This window comes from Electrona antarctica (assembly GCF_951216825.1).
Source record: "Electrona antarctica genome assembly, chromosome: 7".
NCBI classification, from domain to species: domain Eukaryota; kingdom Metazoa; phylum Chordata; class Actinopteri; order Myctophiformes; family Myctophidae; genus Electrona; species Electrona antarctica.
In genome coordinates, this window is record NC_136812.1 from 52899467 (window position 1) to 52913686 (window position 14220).

General features: G+C 39.9%; 1 long non-coding RNA gene across 1 annotated transcript; it reads left to right on the top strand.

Moving 5' to 3' along the window:
- Nucleotides 1–1330: 1330 nt before the first annotated feature.
- LOC306926492 lies at nucleotides 1331–2344 on the top strand. The gene is made up of 6 exons (XR_013790394.1): nucleotides 1331–1401; nucleotides 1502–1575; nucleotides 1666–1723; nucleotides 1809–1896; nucleotides 2005–2073; nucleotides 2231–2344. It is a non-coding gene; the product is annotated as an uncharacterized lncRNA (long non-coding RNA).
- Nucleotides 2345–14220: the final 11876 nt, after the last annotated feature.

The window sequence follows — 14220 nt, forward strand, 5'->3', positions numbered from 1 at the left end:
GCATTAATAAATTAGTGAGATAGATTTGGATGAGTTCCATCAAGGACTTCCATTAGTTTTACTTCAGTCAAAGTCCACTACCCATGTATGTAAATAGGAATGATTGCAGCTGGTAACTGTTTAGTGTACTTGATAAACGACAAGTCCTTCTTCATTCAAAAGTGCATTCGTAAAACATGCATGGTATTCATAATCTTACATTAGTATGGCATCTTACACTCTTCTGATATAGACCAGATTGTTGCAAACTCTCATGTCGTACTCTCATTTATCTTTTGTCCAGATACCTTCCACCTGGCTATGTTAAAACAGGAGGTTTACCCTGAGCATCAGGAGTCGAACTCCAGTCTGGTGCAAGAGGTACCAGAGCCTCCACACATTAAAGAGGAACATGAGGACTTACACCAAAGACCAGTGGATGCTGATGGGTCACCACAGACATTACTAGCAGTGAAAAGTGAAGATGATGGTGAAAACATCTCCAAAGAAGAAGAAAGACAAGCTGATGTAGAGAACAGTGGAATATTACACCCAATGGGTGTAAATCAGCTCTCTCCACATTGTTCTGAATCTGACACTGAAAACTGTGATGAGTGGGAGGAGAATATGGAAGACCAGCCATACACGAGCCACACATCGTCAAAGGAATTAGCATTCATTATGAGTCACAATGGGGAGGATCCCTTTAGCTGTAACGTTTGTGGCAAGGGCTTTATTTTAAATTGTAACTTGAAGAGACACATGCTGATTCATATAGGGGAAAAGCCCTTTAGTTGTAATGACGGGGTCCAAGGACCCCCATCTCCTCACCACATGGACCAGGGACCCCCAGACCCTACCCTGAGGGCAGCAGGACGACTGGTCAGCGGTTTATGGTTCGAGTCCCGACAGGGGCGGGGACATGTCATGACAGGAGAAAGCCTGTAGCGGACCGACATCACAACCTGCTTCTCAGGAAGTTGACATCTGACTCCTTGCTACCAGGACAGAAGTCTGCTAGTTTACCCAACAGGAAGCCTCACCCAACCCACTGCAGAGCAGGAAGGACTCATACTACAGACCAGAGGGAGCTTTTGGAAAAAGAGTTCCATTACAACCCTCACATCACCCAGAGGAGGAGGACTGACCTGTCTGTGGCTCTGCAGCTCACAGAGAGTCAGATAACGATCTGGTTCAAGAACCGCCGGGTTAAAGAGAAGAAAGTCACCCAGCTCCAGGCTCCCCACGTGTCACCAGTGTAATCAGTGGGACTGAGAACCAATACGTTTCATAGCACCACCCCCACAGCTCAGCATATAGGGTAGCTGGCCAGGCATAGAGAATAGGCGGTGTTTTACCCAGGTTGTTTCCTGTTCCAGTCAGGCTGTTGGGTGGCGTTTTGTTTGTGCTCGTAGCATCGAGGTAAGCTCTTGGTTTTACTAATATAGGGTTACCTGTCTCTAGGTTGATCTATGTCAACAACCTCCAGTTTATTTATGCTTTATTCTCTTTTCTTTATCAGAAACTGTGGAGCTCTGATCTAGTAGAAAGCCCTGTCAGCGTGTGTGTGTGTGTACACAGTTCAGAGAAACCAAGGTAGGCTTGCCTCATACTGCAACAGCACAAACGAGCCTTTAAGTTAAATTGTCTCCCAGTTATTTATGCAAATGCTTGTCTCGTTGTTAGACGCAGCGGCGAACAAGAGCCGGCTAATGTGGGTGTGTGTACACACCAGAGTCTTGAGGTAGGCTTCCGTCCGTATTGTGACAGCATAAAAGTTTGTGTTTGATGAATGACGTGTGAGTCCTCATGATACGTTTGTTACACAGACGGTGTTTCTACCCAGTAATACACTGACAAGAGCCTGGCTAACGTGCGTGTGTGTGTGTGTGTAAGCCTACACACCAGAGTTTAGAGGTAGGCTTGCGTCCATACTGCGACAGCATAGCAGTCTTTGTTACAAGTAAAATGCAAGTCCTCATGATATGTTTATATTAGTCCTCATGACATGTTTATATTACACAGACGGTGTCCCGACCGAGCAAACACTGACTGTTTTACCAACAACCTGGATGCCCATATCACCTTAACAGGGTATGTGCTAATTAGCAGTACAAAGTACATTTAATGCATGTCATGTATGATTGTTTGAGTAGCGTTGTACTCAGAATCTGAGTCTGAGTACAACCATGAAAGCACTTTAACTATATGGTAAATCGTGAGGCTAATTGAGGTTTGTGTTCCATTACAGATTGGACCTCATACTGTGAACCGCTGTTCTTTTTATCTTTTTTGTTTTGAATTCAAGTCTATGCTGCTATAGTTTTTATATTTGTTTTGTACTAGATCACACCCAAGTGGTGTTTTATAATGGTCCTCACTTTTACAGCGGCTGGTCGGGGCTCCCACAAACAGGACCAAGACGGCTGGGTGGTTGCTACTGGTCGGAAGCGTAGAAGTAAACATAAGCACACGGGACACCAACCACTTCACGTTTCAAACAGTTTCTCCCCACTCGCTGCTACACCCGTTGAGTGTGACAGTGAGACTTCAGTTCCACTTGATGGCACGCAACGGCGTCGTGTCATTAAGAACACAACTCTGGTTATCGGTAGCTCCATAATGAGAAACGTGAAATTAAAGACTCCAGGAACCATAGTCAAATGCATCCCCGGGGCCAGAGCGGGCGACATCGAATCAAATCTGAAACTTATTGCTAAAAGTAAATGTAATCGTTATGATAGGATTGTAATCCACTGCGGAGGCAATGACACACGACTTCGGAAATCTGAGATTACGAAGATAAATGTTGAGTCTGCACATACGCAAAGACAATGTCGGACTCCGTAATTTTCTCTGGTCCCCTGCCAAACATGATTAATGATGACATGTTTAGCCATATGAGACAATTCAACCGCTGGTTGTCTAGGTGGTGTCCAGATAATAACGTGAGCTTTATAAATCATTGGGAAACCTTTGAGGGGAATACTGGTCTGATAGAGAGAGACGGCATACATCCAATTTGGGACGGTGCAAAGCTCATCTCTAGAAATATGGACTATTTTATAGATTCATTATGACCACCCAGAGTTAGGACCAGGAAGCAGAGTTGCAGTCCTACACAGCTCTCTGTGCTTCCTCCAGTGCAGCCACCTACCCCACCTATCCTACAAAATAGAACTATTCAAACTATACAAAATAGAACTATACAAACTATACAGTCTATATAAACTATACAGTCTCTGTACAGGCTGAACAAACCATATAGGCTGAACAAACCAAAGGAAATAGGAGCTGTACATACAAACTTGATACAAATCAAGACCAATACAGTAGTACCACAAAATACAAATATCAAATGTGGATTTCTAAATATTAGATCTCTACGCAAAAAAGGAACACTGGTAAATGAAATCATATCAGACAATTGTCTTGACTTATTTTGTCTGACTGAAACGTGGCTGGGTGAGCAAGAATATGTCAGTTTAAATACAGCCACCCCACCAAGTCACACCAATGCCCATATCCCCAGAGACAATGGTAAAATTGGAGGTGGAGTTGCTGCCATCTTCAATTCAAGCCTAACAATTAGTCCTAGAGCCAAAGCCACCTACAAATCATTTTAAAGCTTGATTCTCAACCTTTCACACCCAAGCTGGAAATCAATACAGCCCCTAATAGTCATTACAGTGTACCGCCCTCCCGGCGCTTACACACAATTTCTATCTGAGTTCTCTGAATTTTTATCAAGTCTAGTCCTTGAGTCTAATAAAATCATCGTAATCGGTAAACGGGACTCAAACCATAAACCGCTGACCAGTCGTCCCGCTGCCCACAGGGTAGGGTCTGGGGGTCCCTGGTCCATGCATGTGGCGAGGAGATGGGGGTCCCTGCACCCCGTCATTACAACTAAAGGGCTTTTCCCCTATATGAATCATCATGTGTCTCTTCAAGTTACAATTTAAAATAAAGCCCTTGCCACAAACGTTACAGCTAAAGGGATCCTCCCCATTGTGACTCATAATGGAGGTTAATTTCTTGGATGTGTGGCTCATGTATGGCTGGTCTTCCATATTCTCCTCCCACTCATCACAGTTGTTCAGTTGTACTGTTGTACCATAGGTATTATTACATAATAGGCTATGTGTAATAAACTATGACCTATACTCACTGGTTATCACATTATTCAACCGTTCCCATTCTATTCCTACTGTAACTTCTGTTCAACAACTATAACATTTTGTTTTTTATAGAGTTATTTTGCAGATGTGTTTCAAGATACTTATTATACTTCTAGATACTTGCAACTACTAAACTCCATGGAGTTCTTTACCATATCTGTTATAGCACATATTTGTTTTGAGTATAGACAAGACGATTTTAGAATGACAAAACACAGTATGACTGATGGCCCATCAGGCTGACAGGCCATCAACCTCACCATTTAGTCTGGTGCCATCACTTGAGCTGAGCTGTACTTGAGCTGAGCTGGACTGTAAAGTTATTCATTAATAACTTTACAGTCCAGCTCAGCTCAAGTACAGCTGAAGAGATATTTGAGATCGTTGGAAGAATCATAGCAGAGTACGAGGACCAAGCTTTCTGCTCCAAGCAGGAGATTGAGAGGCAGCGCAGACTACTGGATATGGTTGTAAAACCACACGTCAAGTTACACAGATCAGGTTGGTAATTCACTGCATTACAACATGTTGAGTTTGGCCATGTTTTGACATTGATTGTGTATGAAGCTGATAGTTTATCGTAAAAGGTTTTGCCATACTAGTGGCCACCATGCATGTTAGGGGCACTATACATGGATCATTTGAAGCAACAATCAAGAGAATAAAATCATGTATTGTGAGAAGAGATGATTCTAGCATGGCAGGTCTAACATATGTGCATGTTAGACCTACCATGCTAGAATGCATTGAGAATGCATTCATTAGGCCTAAATACAAATGCATTAATAAATTAGTGAGATAGATTTGGATGAGTTCCATCAAGGACTTCCATTAGTTTTACTTCAGTCAAAGTCCACTACCCATGTATGTAAATAGGAATGATTGCAGCTGGTAACTGTTTAGTGTACTTGATAAACGACACGTCCTTCTTCATTCAAAAGTGCATTCGTAAAACATGCATGGTATTCATAATCTAACATTAGTATGGAATCTTACACTCTTCTCACATAGACCAGATTGTTGCAAACTCTCATGCCTTACTCTCATTTATCTTTTGTCTAGATGCCTTCCACCTCGCTATGATAAAACAGGAGGTTTACCCTGAGCGTCAGGAGTCGAACTCCAGTCTGGTGCAAGAGGTACCAGAGCCTCCACACGTTAAAGAGGAACATGAGGACTTACACCAAAGACCAGTGGATGCTGATGGGTCACCACAGACATTACTAGCAGTGAAAAGTGAAGATGATGGTGAAAACATCTCCAAAGAAGAAGAAAGACAAGCCGATGTAGAGAACAGTGGAATATTACACCCAATGGGTGTAAATCAGCTCTCTCCACATTGTTCTGAATCTGACACTGAAAACTGTGATGAGTGGGAGGAGAATATGGAAGACCAGCCATACACGAGCCACACATCGTCAAAGGAATTAGCATCCATTATGAGTCACAATGGGGAGGATCCCTTTAGCTGTAAACAATCAGGTTTCTGACCCCCCCCCCCCCCCCCCTCCACATAAGCTCTCTGATTGGCCCACCAGACCACCCTCTTTGAGTATTTAGCAGGGCTGTGTTGAGTGGTGATAGTTAGTGCAGCAGAGGATAACACAGCGAGAGGAACCATATCATTTTCTGCTGTACTGGTTTCCATCTTGATCTATTGGCTAGATTTGAACTATGGATTTACTCCAAACACTGAACTTCTTAATCGAGCAACTCCACAAACCACCAACCATCAAATTGCACAGAGCAGGTTAGTAAATGTTATATGATTTGAAGATACAACCAAGTAGTTAAGATTCTGTGTACAGCTGCAAAGGATTGCTAACTTGGAGTTTGTTTTACATATCAACCACAGTCTATATTACAGTGGATGCTTTGAGAAAATAGAGAACAAAACAATGCAAGCCTATATTTCCCAGTCTAATGTTACTTTGCCCAACATGGGGAAATATGTTTAATACAAAATAATTGATGAAGTTGTAATGCAACATGTAATTAATTTCTCTTCCTCTTTTCTTTAGAATCTCTGCAGATGTGTGAGGGGGTTTCCTTTGACCTATCGCTATGTCCAGACCAACACCTCCCTGTGTGTAAAGAGGAGGTTTCTTCTGAGCAGCAGGAGAGGAACCCTGGTCTGGCCCAGGAGGAACCACAGGGTCCACAGGTCAAAGATGAAGAAATCAGAGAGACAGAGTCTCTAGTCAGCACCTCAACTGAAATGGAAAGACAAGCAGAGGACTGTGGAGAACTGACTGATGACCAGCTCCTCTTCTCAATCAATAATACATTGAACTGTGACAAGTGGGAAGAGAACAGGCAAGTTCAGAAATCACGCAAACGAAAGAATGTGAATGATGCAATATTGCCTTTGAGCAAAAAGCTGTCCTACTTTGAGGAACTGAAATCATCGAAACAGTCCAAATCCCAAACCATGAAGATTAAAATTGTGAAGAAAGGCAAGAAGAGATACAAGATAAGCATCATACCCTATGGATGTGATCAGTGTGGACAACACTTCTCTCAAATGGCAGACCTTAAAAGCCACCAGATAATTCACACAGGAGAGAAACTGAGAAATTGTGGTACACCGGCATGTGAATGAAGAGCATGGACTATTGATCTTGCTTCATAAACACACCTCAACATTTACCACACAATGCATGTACTTATGTTTATATTATAAATTCGTACTACAATTTGTATGCATACAGGGGGAAACAATTTAGTTGTTCATATTCTGATTAATTATTTACTGTTTTAAACCTGTACTTTCCCCCATAGTGCTATATTGCAAGTGACTGCAAAATGCAGAATAATTGATACCTTTTCTAACAGCAAGATTTGTTTTACTTGCAATTTGACATAGCTCTTTTATTATACATTTATTTAATACCATAATTGCACTTTTTTATTCTAGTTTGTTTTTTCTCGTGTCAATACAGTTGATTGAATCAAAAGGGGGCCTATATATAATATAATCACAAGTTTTGAACTGGAACTGGAACTATTTTTTACTACAACAGGCCATGCAAGTTCATATAGCAGCTCATATAGCTAGTGTTATTGTCTGTTATACAAACTGTACTCAGGAATATGAATAAAGAGATTTTAATTCAATTTTAATTACATTTTGTTATTGTTTTGTTATTACATTACATTTGAGTCTAACCTTATTAGCACACAACAATACAATTGAATTACATCTGAATAGCAAAGTTATAGACCAAGCACTCAGACAATCAACATGTGATGACTCATTGTCATTGTTTTGTCTGCATGTAATGATGGTGGCTCATTTGCAATTGCTTGGTCTATAGGTTTACCATTGAATTTCACAGAATGATGGGTCATTGTTATAGTCTGATTGCAGTATCACACATTACAATAATTGTCGTATTTACATGGCATGGTAAACAAGTGGTCATTTGAACTAGAGATGTCCCGATACTATATCGGTATCGGAACAGTACGGCCCTTATTTGGTCATATCGGTATCGGCAAATATGCCAAAATAACCACCGATCCGATACAGGGGTAAAGGTTTGACACTATGGCAGGTAAATAGCCTACAATGTTGGTGCATGTGGAGTAAGGAGTCTGCTATAAACACAACACTATAGCTAGATAGCTAGATAGCTATAAACACTATTCCCGGTCTGTGGACTTCAAAATAAGATCATTATTTTTCCATTATAAATATTATTCCCTGGTATCGGTATTCAGTATCAGCTAACACAGAAATTGTGGAAAACGATTAATCACATTATCTGAGATAATAAACCCTGTTTTTTGTTTGTTTTTTGCAGTTTCTGTGTACTATAAAATGCACTGTGTATTTTAAGATAGGATACTTTCGATATAGTTAGCATATACTATACGCTAACTAACCCTATTGAAGAGGGAATCTTGAAAATACAATAGTTGCAGCACACGCTAATAGCCAAAGTGCCTAGGCCTATATTTTTATTAGGATGCAGAGTAAGACATGAATATGTCTTCATGTCTTCATTATGGGTGAAGTTGACTTTTACCAGTCACTTTCAAGTTAGATATCTGTACTTTTAATCAAGTATGCAGAAGATGCTGTTTCATGTGTTTGTTTACTTGATTAGATGTTTTAGTGTGTTACAATGTTTTCTGTATTATTTTAATTAAAATTATATCGCTTTTACAGTCATTAGACATGGGACAAGGTGAGATGACATAGTCAGATGTTTGGTTGTGAAGTTGATAATAATGTACTTGGTTTGAGTAGATAGAGCTAAATGTTAATTTAGATCTGCAGTTAATCTTTAGTTGATCGTTTATCTTGCATTAATCCACGTGCCTATTCATGTGACTATCATTCTGTACAAACTGTAGTACTTACTGACTTAATTGCATCTCAATGGTAAACCGTTGAGATGCAACCAAGCAAAACATGACCCACCATCATTACAAACTACTGTTGAATAAAGACAAAACCATGCAAATCACACAATTCAATTACAATGAGCTGATTATCTGACTGAATTACATCTGAGATGAGGTGTCACAACCCCCTAACAATCCACCAAGGTAACTTGGGTCAAAACAATTTGAAATAGCACATATATTTACATTTGACCTTAAGATCGTTCTTAAGGTCAACCAAAAACCCTTGTCACAGGCTTGCATGCCCCCTCAAGTGTTTTTTCAGTTGACTATTTGTAATAAAGCAGCTGCCACAAACTGTGCAACTATAGGGCTTTTCCCCTGTATGAATCCTCATGTGTAGCTTAAGAACCTTATTTTGAACAAAGCCTTTAGTGCAAACATTGCAACTATATGGCCTTTCCCCTGTATGAATCATCATGTGTGTCTTCAGATTGCCATTAATATTAAAACCTTTGCTGCAAATTGTGCAACTGTAGGGCATTTCCCCTGTATTAATCCTCATGTGTGTTTTCAGTTTATTAGTTGTAATAAAGCCTAATAAAGTCCTTCCTGCTCTGCAGTGGGTTGGGTGAGGCTTCCTGTTGGGTAAACTAGCAGACTTCTGTCCTGGTAGGAAGGAGTCAGACGTCAACTTCCCGCCGTTACAGGCTTTCTCCTGTGCTGACATGCCCCCGCCAATGTCCCGTAACAGTACACAAACAGTACAACTGTGGGGCTTTACCCCTGTATGAATCATCATGTGTGTCTTCAGATTGCCATTCATATTAAAACCTTTGCTGCAAACTGTGCAACTGTAGGGTGTTTCCCCTTTATGAATCCTCATGTGGTTTTTCAGTTTACTAGTTGAAATAAAGCATTTGTCACAAGCGGTACAAACGTGGGGCCTTTCCCCTGTATGAATCATCATGTGTTTCTTCAGATTTCCATTAATAATAAAACCTTTGCTGCAAACTGTGCAACTGTATGACATTGCCCCTGTATGAATCCTCATGTGGTTTTTCAGTTTACTAGTTGAAATAAAGCATTTGTCACAAACGGTACAACCATAGGGCCTTTCCCCTGTATGAATCATCATGTGTGTCTTCAAGTTACAATTAAACATACAGCCCTTGTCACAAACGTTACAGTTAATGGGGGTTTCCCCATTGTGACTCCTCATGGATGTAGTTTGTTGTGATAGTTTTGTGGATGTTTTGTTCTTCAAATGCAATTGTTCTTCTACCACTTGAGTTTTGTGTGATTTCAGTATGTTTAAATATGTCTGGTCTTCCCTATTCTCCTCCCACTCATCACTGTCTTCAGTGTCAGATTCAGAACAATGTGAAGAGAGGACATTTAGACCAGTAGATGAATGCAATACTCCACTGTTCACTACATCAGCTTGTGTTTCCAAGTGTTCAATTGAGGTGCTGACTAGAGGCTCTGTCTCTCTGGAGTTGTTTTCATCATCATATTCAGTTTTCACTGCTAGTAACGTGTGTGGTGACCCATCAACATAGTCTTGTCTTTGATGTACGTCCTCCTGTTCCTGTTTGATCTGTGGAGGCTCATCTTCACTCTTCACTGCTAGTAATGTCTGTGGTGACCCTTCACCATCCTCTGGTCTTTGGTGTAAATCATACTGTTCCTCTTTAATCTGTGGAGGCTCTGGTACCTCTTGCACCAGACTGGAGCTCCACTCCTGATGCTCAGGGTAAACCTCCTGTTTTAACACAGTGAGGTGGAAGGCATCTAAACAAATGATGAGAGTAAGACATGAGACTGTAAAGTGCCATACTAATGTTAGATTATGAATACGTATTTTTAATGAATGCACTTATGAATGAAGAAAGACTTATTGTTCATTAAGTAAACTAAACAGTTACCAGCTGGCAATCATTCCAATTTAGATGGTAGTGTATCTTTGACCGAAGTAAAACTAATGGAAGTCATTGATGGAACTCACCCAAATCTATCTCACTCATATCAATGGATTTTTATTTAATAAATGCATTCTCGATGCAAATGTGCATGTTAGACCTGTAATAATAGAATCATCTATTCATGATCAGCACTTTATTTGAATTGTATCTAACCATCCATTTGTAGTGCCCCTAACCTGACTGGTGGCCTCTAGTATGGACAGACGACAATACATTTTACTATAATCTGTCAGCTTCATACGCAATCAATGTCAAAACATGGTCAAACTCAACAGTTTGTAATGCAGTGAATTACCAACCTGATCTGTGTAACTTGATGTGTGGTTTTAAAACCACATCCAGTATTCTGCGCTGCCTCTCAATCTCCTGCTTGGAGCAGAAAGCTTGGTCCTCGTACTCTGTTATGATTCTTCCAACGATCTCAAATATCTCTTCAGCAGCAGCTGCAGAGAGTCTCTTGTTGAGTCGCTTTTTGACCAGGGACTTCAGTGCTTGTAGTAAAGCCACGTCTCAAAGCTAGCTAACACAATCTACAGCTGAGTGAATAACTTCAACTTTAGTCCAGCTCAGCTCAAGTACACATTCAAGTGATGGCACCAGACTAAAAGGAGGGGGGGGGGGGGGGGCGGTCTAGCACAGACCCATCTGGGTGATGGCCTGTCAGCCTGATGGGCCATCAGTCATACTGTGTTTTATCATTCTAAAAACATGTTTTAATCTACAATGCACCATTGTATGTGTGATTTACACACAGTTCAATAATATTATAGTTAATAACAATATAGTTTACATATGTGTATATTGTAGTTTACATTAGTGTATATTTGTACGTCTCTAAATGTTAGGATGAATTGAACATGGTGGACCCTATTGTAAACAAGTGCAATGCTTTATGGTGTCGTCTACAGTTAACAGTTTTGTATTGAGTTGTGCTTGAAATGTACTATTGTTTTTGCTAATTCTCCAATCTGTTAATAAATACAATCATTCAATTACATCACAATGATCACATTAGAATAGGCCTATAGCCTATGCTATAGGATAAAGTACAACATTACATAAGATTATGTTATATTACATTACATTACATTACAACATGTTGAGTTTGGCCATGTTTTGACATTGATTGTGTATGAAGCTGATAGTTTATCGTAAAAGGTTTTGCCATACTAGTGGCCACCATGCATGTTAGGGGCACTATACATGGATCATTTGAAGCAACAATCAAGAGAATAAAATCATGTATTGTGAGAAGAGATGATTCTAGCATGGCAGGTCTAACATATGTGCATGTTAGACCTACCATGCTAGAATGCATTGAGAATGCATTCATTAGGCCTAAATACAAATGCATTAATAAATCAGTTAGATAGATTTGGATGAGTTCCATCAAGGACTTCCATTAGTTTTACTTCAGTCAAAGTCCACTACCCATGTATGTAAATAGGAATGATTGCAGCTGGTAACTGTTTAGTGTACTTGATAAACGACAAGTCCTTCTTCATTCAAAAGTGCATTCGTAAAACATGCATGGTATTCATAATCTAACATTAGTATGGCATCTTACACTCTTCTCACATAGACCAGATTGTTGCAAACTCTTTGTTTGTTGTGATAGTTTTGTGGATGTTTTGTTCTTCAAATGCAATTGTTCTTCTACCACTTGAGTTTTGTGTGATTTCAGTATGTTTAAATATGTCTGGTCTTCCCTATTCTCCTCCCACTCATCACTGTCTTCAGTGTCAGATTCAGAACAATGTGAAGAGAGGACATTTAGACCAGTAGATGAATGCAATACTCCACTGTTCACTACATCAGCTTGTGTTTCCAAGTGTTCAATTGAGGTGCTGACTAGAGGCTCTGTCTCTCTGGAGTTGTTTTCATCATCATATTCAGTTTTCACTGCTAGTAACGTGTGTGGTGACCCATCAACATAGTCTTGTCTTTGATGTACGTCCTCCTGTTCCTGTTTGATCTGTGGAGGCTCATCTTCACTCTTCACTGCTAGTAATGTCTGTGGTGACCCTTCACCATCCTCTGGTCTTTGGTGTAAATCATACTGTTCCTCTTTAATCTGTGGAGGCTCTGGTACCTCTTGCACCAGACTGGAGCTCCACTCCTGATGCTCAGGGTAAACCTCCTGTTTTAACACAGTGAGGTGGAAGGCATCTAAACAAATGATGAGAGTAAGACATGAGACTGTAAAGTGCCATACTAATGTTAGATTATGAATACGTATTTTTAATGAATGCACTTATGAATGAAGAAAGACTTATTGTTCATTAAGTAAACTAAACAGTTACCAGCTGGCAATCATTCCAATTTAGATGGTAGTGTATCTTTGACCGAAGTAAAACTAATGGAAGTCATTGATGGAACTCACCCAAATCTATCTCACTCATATCAATGGATTTTTATTTAATAAATGCATTCTCGATGCAAATGTGCATGTTAGACCTGTAATAATAGAATCATCTATTCATGATCAGCACTTTATTTGAATTGTATCTAACCATCCATTTGTAGTGCCCCTAACCTGACTGGTGGCCTCTAGTATGGACAGACGACAATACATTTTACTATAATCTGTCAGCTTCATACGCAATCAATGTCAAAACATGGTCAAACTCAACAGTTTGTAATGCAGTGAATTACCAACCTGATCTGTGTAACTTGATGTGTGGTTTTAAAACCACATCCAGTATTCTGCGCTGCCTCTCAATCTCCTGCTTGGAGCAGAAAGCTTGGTCCTCGTACTCTGTTATGATTCTTCCAACGATCTCAAATATCTCTTCAGCAGCAGCTGCAGAGAGTCTCTTGTTGAGTCGCTTTTTGACCAGGGACTTCAGTGCTTGTAGTAAAGCCACGTCTCAAAGCTAGCTAACACAATCTACAGCTGAGTGAATAACTTCAACTTTAGTCCAGCTCAGCTCAAGTACACATTCAAGTGATGGCACCAGACTAAAAGGAGGGGGGGGGGGGGGGCGGTCTAGCACAGACCCATCTGGGTGATGGCCTGTCAGCCTGATGGGCCATCAGTCATACTGTGTTTTATCATTCTAAAAACATGTTTTAATCTACAATGCACCATTGTATGTGTGATTTACACACAGTTCAATAATATTATAGTTAATAACAATATAGTTTACATATGTGTATATTGTAGTTTACATTAGTGTATATTTGTACGTCTCTAAATGTTAGGATGAATTGAACATGGTGGACCCTATTGTAAACAAGTGCAATGCTTTATGGTGTCGTCTACAGTTAACAGTTTTGTATTGAGTTGTGCTTGAAATGTACTATTGTTTTTGCTAATTCTCCAATCTGTTAATAAATACAATCATTCAATTACATCACAATGATCACATTAGAATAGGCCTATAGCCTATGCTATAGGATAAAGTACAACATTACATAAGATTATGTTATATTACATTACATTACATTACAACATGTTGAGTTTGGCCATGTTTTGACATTGATTGTGTATGAAGCTGATAGTTTATCGTAAAAGGTTTTGCCATACTAGTGGCCACCATGCATGTTAGGGGCACTATACATGGATCATTTGAAGCAACAATCAAGAGAATAAAATCATGTATTGTGAGAAGAGATGATTCTAGCATGGCAGGTCTAACATATGTGCATGTTAGACCTACCATGCTAGAATGCATTGAGAATGCATTCATTAGGCCTAAATACAAATGCATTAATAAATC